The sequence below is a fragment of the Morone saxatilis genome, unplaced genomic scaffold (genome assembly GCF_004916995.1).
Source record: "Morone saxatilis isolate NCDOM2014 unplaced genomic scaffold, NCSU_SB_2.0 Contig7, whole genome shotgun sequence".
In the NCBI taxonomy this organism is placed as follows: Eukaryota; Metazoa; Chordata; class Actinopteri; family Moronidae; genus Morone; species Morone saxatilis.
The window spans coordinates 1,111,488-1,118,374 of NW_023340246.1; positions in this window are offsets into that span (position 1 = coordinate 1,111,488).

A 6,887-nucleotide genomic window follows, 5' to 3' on the forward strand; every position below is an offset into this window, starting at 1 on the left:
TTATAACTTCTGCCCATCCCTAGCAGTCTTGAACGCATTAGTATTGCTTTATTTGTTTTTCATCTTGTATTAGTTCTTATTTTCTATCGAGTACCTGCAAATACAACCAGATGCTTAACCGGAGGAAGGAGCGGCAGGATGCGAGGTTACGGTTATAAATGAGGATCTGGTGAATCAGTAATATATATAGATGTACCTATAACGTACCTAATGCGTGAATTTTTGGATTCTGTAAGTGTGTATTGTGTACTGTTATAGGTTGGTGCTATGTGTTTTATTCAATAACTTCTAGATATGTTGACCTTAATGTCTTGGGAATTTGGCCGAGAGTAGTCTCCAGTGTTATGCTTATTACACTCACGGGCAAAATGACAATACATGAAGATATTCATCATCATCTCTCTAGATTAGTTCGGAGATTGTAATCAGGAGGAGACACCACAAGTCTCTAGTGACTACTGAAACTCATTATACAATTAATCATGCTGGCTCCCTTCTTCCAGCCAAAACTACATTAGAGTAATACAATGCAAAACACATAATTTTGGTAGACTGAAAGTCTTCTGTATCGCATCATTATGCTTATACGATGTAATGATACAGACTTCTACTCGGTGCACTCATTTTATCTATTTCTTAGGCAACATTCTAATGATTGGACAGAAGGTGAAGTAAAGAACTAAACACACAGTTTCTGATAAGCGAGAGGTACTCTTATGACTGCATTTGACGCAAGTATTTTGAACGACACGAGGAACGGAGTTATTATATTATATTATTTCCTTACTTTTACTGTTTTTTATACTGTTTTTTCTCTATCCACTTTGTTGCTGTAACATTGGAATTTCCCCATTGTGGGACAAATAAAGGAATATAAAGAGTTTGATGGTGACAGGTAGGAATGACTTCCTGTGCCTCTCTGTGGAGCATCTCGGTGGAATGAGTCTTGGACAGCATCCACCTCTTTGACATCAAAGAGTCTAGCTCCACTCCCACAATGTCACTGGCCTTGCGGATCAGTTTATTGAGTCTCTTAGCGTTGACTACCCTCAACCTGCTGCCCCAGCAGACAACAGCAAACAGGATAGCACTGGCCACCACAGACTCATAGAACATGCTCAGCACTGTCCGACAGATGTTGAAGGACCTCAGCCTGCTTTGGCCCTTCCTGTAAAGGGCTTGACTGTTCTTAGCTTAGTTTAGTCTTAGTTTATTATCAATGTGAACTCCCAGGTACTTGTATTTATCCACAGTGTCTACACTGACCCCCTGGATGGAAACAGGGGTAAGTGGAGCCTTAGCTTTCCTCAGGTCTACAACCAGCTCTTTAGTCTTAGTCACAGTGAGCAGTAGATGGTCCTGCTCACACACTGTGACAAAGTCACGCAGTCTCATCAACCTGCTGATACACCCTACCACAGCAGAGTCATCAGAAAACTTCTGAAGGTGGCAGGACTCAGTGTTATGTTGAAGTCTATGGTGTAGAGGGTGAAGAGGAAGGAAGAGAAGACAGTTCCCTGGGAGGTCCGGTGTTGCTTATCACTCTGACACAGTGTTGCAGGCGCACATACTGCGGTCTGCCAGTCAGGTAGTTGAAAAACCATCCACCTCCACTGCTGTCAGCTTCTCACCCAGCAGAGCTGGCCGGATAGTGTTGAAAGCACTGGAGAAGTCAAAAAACATGACCCTCACAGTGCTCGCCGGCTTGTCCAGGTGGGTGTAGATGCGATTGAGCAGGAAGATGATGGCGTCCTCAACTCCCAGTCGGGGCTGGTAGGCAAACTGGAGTGGGTCCATGTCAGGTTTGACCATGGGCCGCAGTGGTTTTAGAACCAGTCTCTCTAGGGTCTTCATGATGTGGGCAGTCATTAAAGTCTAAAGTAATGTACTCTTGAACCCTAACTTATATGCAATGTTATGTGTGTTCATGTTTACTATTTTATTGATTTATTTTGATGAACAGAAAGGGTAAGTTGGTCAGTGATGTCACTTCTGTTACTTTGCCTGTAGGGGGAGCTCCTGGTCTGTGTCACAGTCATTAAATACCCAGACTTAAGAGTTGAACAGTTACTCAATTTATGTCTATTCTGGGGGGTAACAGCAGCAGAGTAATGTTTGCCACAAACTTTAAAAAATGCATTATTTTACTGGCAAACAAGTTTTTAAAGCTGAAAATATATAGAGTAGGAGGGAAAAGGGGCTCTAGCCTACTGATACCAGTGAGGAAATGATGCAAGAGAAACCAAGATGAAATGAAAACAACGTGCCTTTCCTGGTCTCTAGCAGCTTGTGCTGGTAAAACTCTTGGTAATCTCATGACAGGGGCATGTGTTCTTTAACACTGCTCATCCTCTGTTGTCTCAGACATTGCAGCACGTGGGTTCAAAGGTTTGTGTTGCAGATATTTCTACATTCTTGCGCATGCACGCAGATAAGAGTTTTATAGAGCTGCTGAGCAATACCAGACACCACACAGATTTCTGACAACAAACAACACCATTCTCTGAATAACCTTTAAACAACAACCAGCATTTCTCATATTAAAGGAGGTGAATGGGCAGTGTTGAGTCCTCTGGTCAGCAGTGATGTCACTCTTGGCTCAGCTCCCTGTCTGTTTTCTGACATGAATGACATAATGCTTATCTGATTGCCGCTATCAGACAGGACTGTTCTTATCCTGACTGACCTTGGAATGCAGCGGTTCCTTCATTTGCTTAAGATACGACATCATTGGAATATCACCAGCAGCAGCTGTTGGTGGCAGGGTTTGCTCCACTGCCCTGGTTTGTCCTCTGACTTGCTTGGGTTTACTTATCTAACTTTGTCTTTATAAGACATTACAGTTAATATTGAGCTAAATTTAACCAATAAGAAGTTACAACCATGGTTTGCATGTTATCCAAGCAGAGGAACAAGATTATTTCCCTTCTTTTAAGAGTAAGATCACTTGCACAACTTTTCAGTGTAAGAGAAAGTAGTCTTGTCCCAGTGTTGTAAATGAAGAAGCTGTCACGACTGAACTATGGACCAGAACCCAAATGCACAACTCTCAGACGAAAGTTTCAAAATAATGCTTTTATTAACTAAAAAAAATCAATCACTGTACGAGGAACCAACTAAGGAACGTAAAAGAAAACAAACAGAAAATCACTCTTTAACAAACAAAAGTGACAAAAACAGACCAAAGACTATGACAACGGCAGTGCATGGAATAAGAGCCTGTTTCTGCTGAACAACATGGAGCAGACGAACTGGCACGGACATAAGGGAGAACACCCGGACTAATATACGTACCACACAAAGGTAAGGGCCACCCACGGTGGAAACAATCAAAGGGCGGAGCACCAGGAATCCGCTAAGAGGCGGGAAAACAGAACCCAAATAGGCGAGAAAGTAAAACTGGTGACCAAGAGCAGAAGGAAGTGGAACCAAAATAAAACAGGAAATCACAAGACAACATAGACACGAGACAAAACTGAATGAATTAACTTAACAAAGTTTCCTGGACATGACAGAAGCTGTTTAGTTTTTAATTGTTTTATTAAAAAATAAAATAAAATAAGAATGGTTCTGGTGCCTTCATTCAAGAAAAAGTCACTTATTTTTATTATGCTGTTTGAAAAAAATGTGTCTTGTCTAGATTGAGGTACAAATTCTTGAATTCAACTAAATAAAGTGAAAAATATTTATTTTAATAAAGTGTAAAGTAAAGAATTATGTTTGTAATAAATTAAATACATTACATGTTTGGCATATTTTCTAGTTTTAGGGCCCATTACAGTATTTCAATGGTTAGATTTTTATGCTAGTTTGAGGAATTCTAGGCAAGCAAAATTAGCTTACCACATTGGCAAATATTTTTTCTCAATACAAGAACATTTGATTATAATTAAGAATATTTGGCTTGTTATGCATATAAGCCTCCTTTCCATCCTTGCTGTCATTATCAGTGGTTGTCAATTGATATCAGCTGTTCTCATCAGCTGATCTCATCTATCCAATTGCACAGTGACAACCTTCATTGTCAGCCAATCATCTTGCTGCTGCTTTTTAAATATGATTCTCTCTCTTTGCTTTCAGTATACGTTAATGCTGCTATACACAACCATCTCTGTCCAGTCTTCACAGATTCATCAGCTTCATTGGCTGCAGTCAAAAAAATTATGTCCTATGTCCTTTCTTAAACACTCACCCTTGTCCTCTGTGGAAAACAACATGAGGTCAAGGAAAGGTATGAAGGACTCTAAGGACAACATGGTCCTAAGAGAATCCAACTGCACTTACACTAGGTTTTTGCATGCAGCCAATAAAGCTAAAGACTCTGCAAATAAAGGATGGTTCAGCATTGAAGCACCTTTCAAACCATTCTTATCATGGCTGCCACTGAAATACTTGCAGGTCATTTAACTCATTTAGGAACCTTCCAAAGCAAAAAAGACTATTCATATGCAGCCATTATTTCATCAGTCTATCAGCTTCAGCAAAGTCATCAGCCACCACTACCATCGTCTGGACTCCATGGGTAGATTTATCTTGCTGCTGCTCAGTGCAGATGCCCCTTAATCACAAAAACCTCCCTGTAAAGTGTAAGCACTAAATACTTTCTGTCAAGACTTAATCACATATCATGCTTAATAGGCTTCTTCTTTGACAAATTCAGTGTTTTCCTGCCATTGTTCTATAAGTTCTTTGGTTGGTTTAACTTTTCTAATGCAGGACGAGGATGAGAGAGTGAAGGCTCTGTGAAAATAGCATGTGTTCAGGTTTTCACATTTTGGGAGATTTCTTTTTAACTTTCCCGCATTTCAGTCAACTCCTTTACATTTTAAGAGAAAAAGAAAATAGGATTCGTGCAGCAGAGACCAAGATAATGAAGCACATCTGACTCAGTAAACAGATTTGAGTGCAGTGCTCTTATCTCACCATGGGTCTCTGCTTTAATAACATACCACAATTATGAGGCCAAATAAATCAGATATCTGCTCTTCAAACACACAGCCATTCTGCTCATTCCTGCCGTGGATGCCGTTCTTTTTCTCCATCAAAGCACACAGACCTCAGTCACCCATAACAAAAACAACAAGAGAAGGGAGTAAAGGAGTTGTGTCGTGGTAGCAAAGGTTTTTCAAAAATAAACCACAGTATATTTTGTATTGCAAAATACCTCCATATCAACAGTCAGGCGCCCAGCACTCGATGCCAGGTCTCTGGGATCTTATGAAGCCCAGTGTGTTGATGGGAAGATTGCCACAGGAGAATTGACCCTGTAAGTAATTGCAGGCTTTTAGTAAAAAAAAAAAAGTCCCAGTGCTTCAGTACAATTGGATTACTGGAAATGAAAAAATGAAAAACATGCTGATGCTATGCTTTGGAAACAACGCAATGCAGCCAAGAGGTATCGCATTAAAACTGATGTGCCAATTTCATTTCAGACATTTTTTCCTGATAAAAGCCATGGATCCTCATTATCACCAGAGCTGTAAATCCTGTAACAGTCTAAATGTCCTGGAATGGAATCCCATTTCCAAAAATGTACTTACCTCAAATAATGACTTATTACCTCAAATTAATGAGAAACTTTTCTCAATATTTTGACTTAGCACCCCAGAATAATGAGAAGCTTTCTCAATGTTTGCGTCAAATTGGCGGAAATGGGCTTCCATACATTGCCCTTTGTTTCCACAGTTCAGCAGAAATATTGAAGCTGGGGTGGGAAAGATTGCTGAAACAGCTAGTGCAGTTAGAAATCACCTCCATATGCATATTATTTGTGATGTGACAAGCTGCATTTTGACAAGAAAAAGATCTGGGGCCGTATTAACCAAGTTTTATCTATTAACCCCTATTAAGGACTAGAAGTTTCTAGCAAAGCGTTTCCTCTTAGAAACTGTTCATAAGAGCAACTTTTACTGGACCAACTGGATCAAAATTGCCACGCAGCGCTTACTTCCTGTTGCCAGTAGATGGCGCTCTCACTATATCTGAATATTGTCATGTAGATGTGTTCAGGGCGGGACTCTTATCAAATGTATGAAGTTTCATTGAGATTGGACCATGTACACTGAAGTTGTGAGGGGGACTGTTACAGAATATGTGAAGCTGAACCATATTGAGTTATCACCTATCTGTTTTATGGCCAATCAGGCGGGAATTGACGACGGTCTGCTCACAGGCGAACGGAGCGTTAAATGTACAGCTACAATGAGCTATCAATCTTTGCCCACTACACCAATGGTGTTATAGATTGCGAATTTAAGTGATGGGAATTTGAACATCAATCTGAAAGTAAAATTAGATCTCGCTAGGAGGAGCTTAGGTGCCTTAAAACCAGAAAGCCCACTTAATGCCAATAGAATGGCGATCACAGTTTGAACATTCGAATTCAACCTGGCCAACTTTGAAACAGTGCGACGACATCAACCCACGGCCCATTCAACGGTAGGCGCGTGCAAAATAGGCACAAACTTCAATTAATCGAGCAAAAGTACTGTAAGAGACTGAGGAAGAGCCAATTTTGAAGCAGATCCGTGAATAATGCTCCCTAGTGAGGAGGAGTCCTACATATATACAGACACGAAAACATGCACAAGAAAAAGACAAAAAAAAAATCAAAATGGCTAACTTGGATGCCAAACACACGGACACGCACCGGTTGTATAATGTACACCTACCACAAATTTACACAACTTTTAATCAGCAACATTAAAATTGACTGGTACTGTTCCTTCAACTGACTCCGACTTTTGAAGTATATTTTCCAGAGATAAAATCCTCTTAGCTGAGGAGTATAGTTCAAATACAAGGCGAAAAATTCACCGAAAATGAGCACGGAATTCAAAATGGCCAACTTTGACGGCACGCCAGTGAAAAGGGCTTGCTCTCCAGGA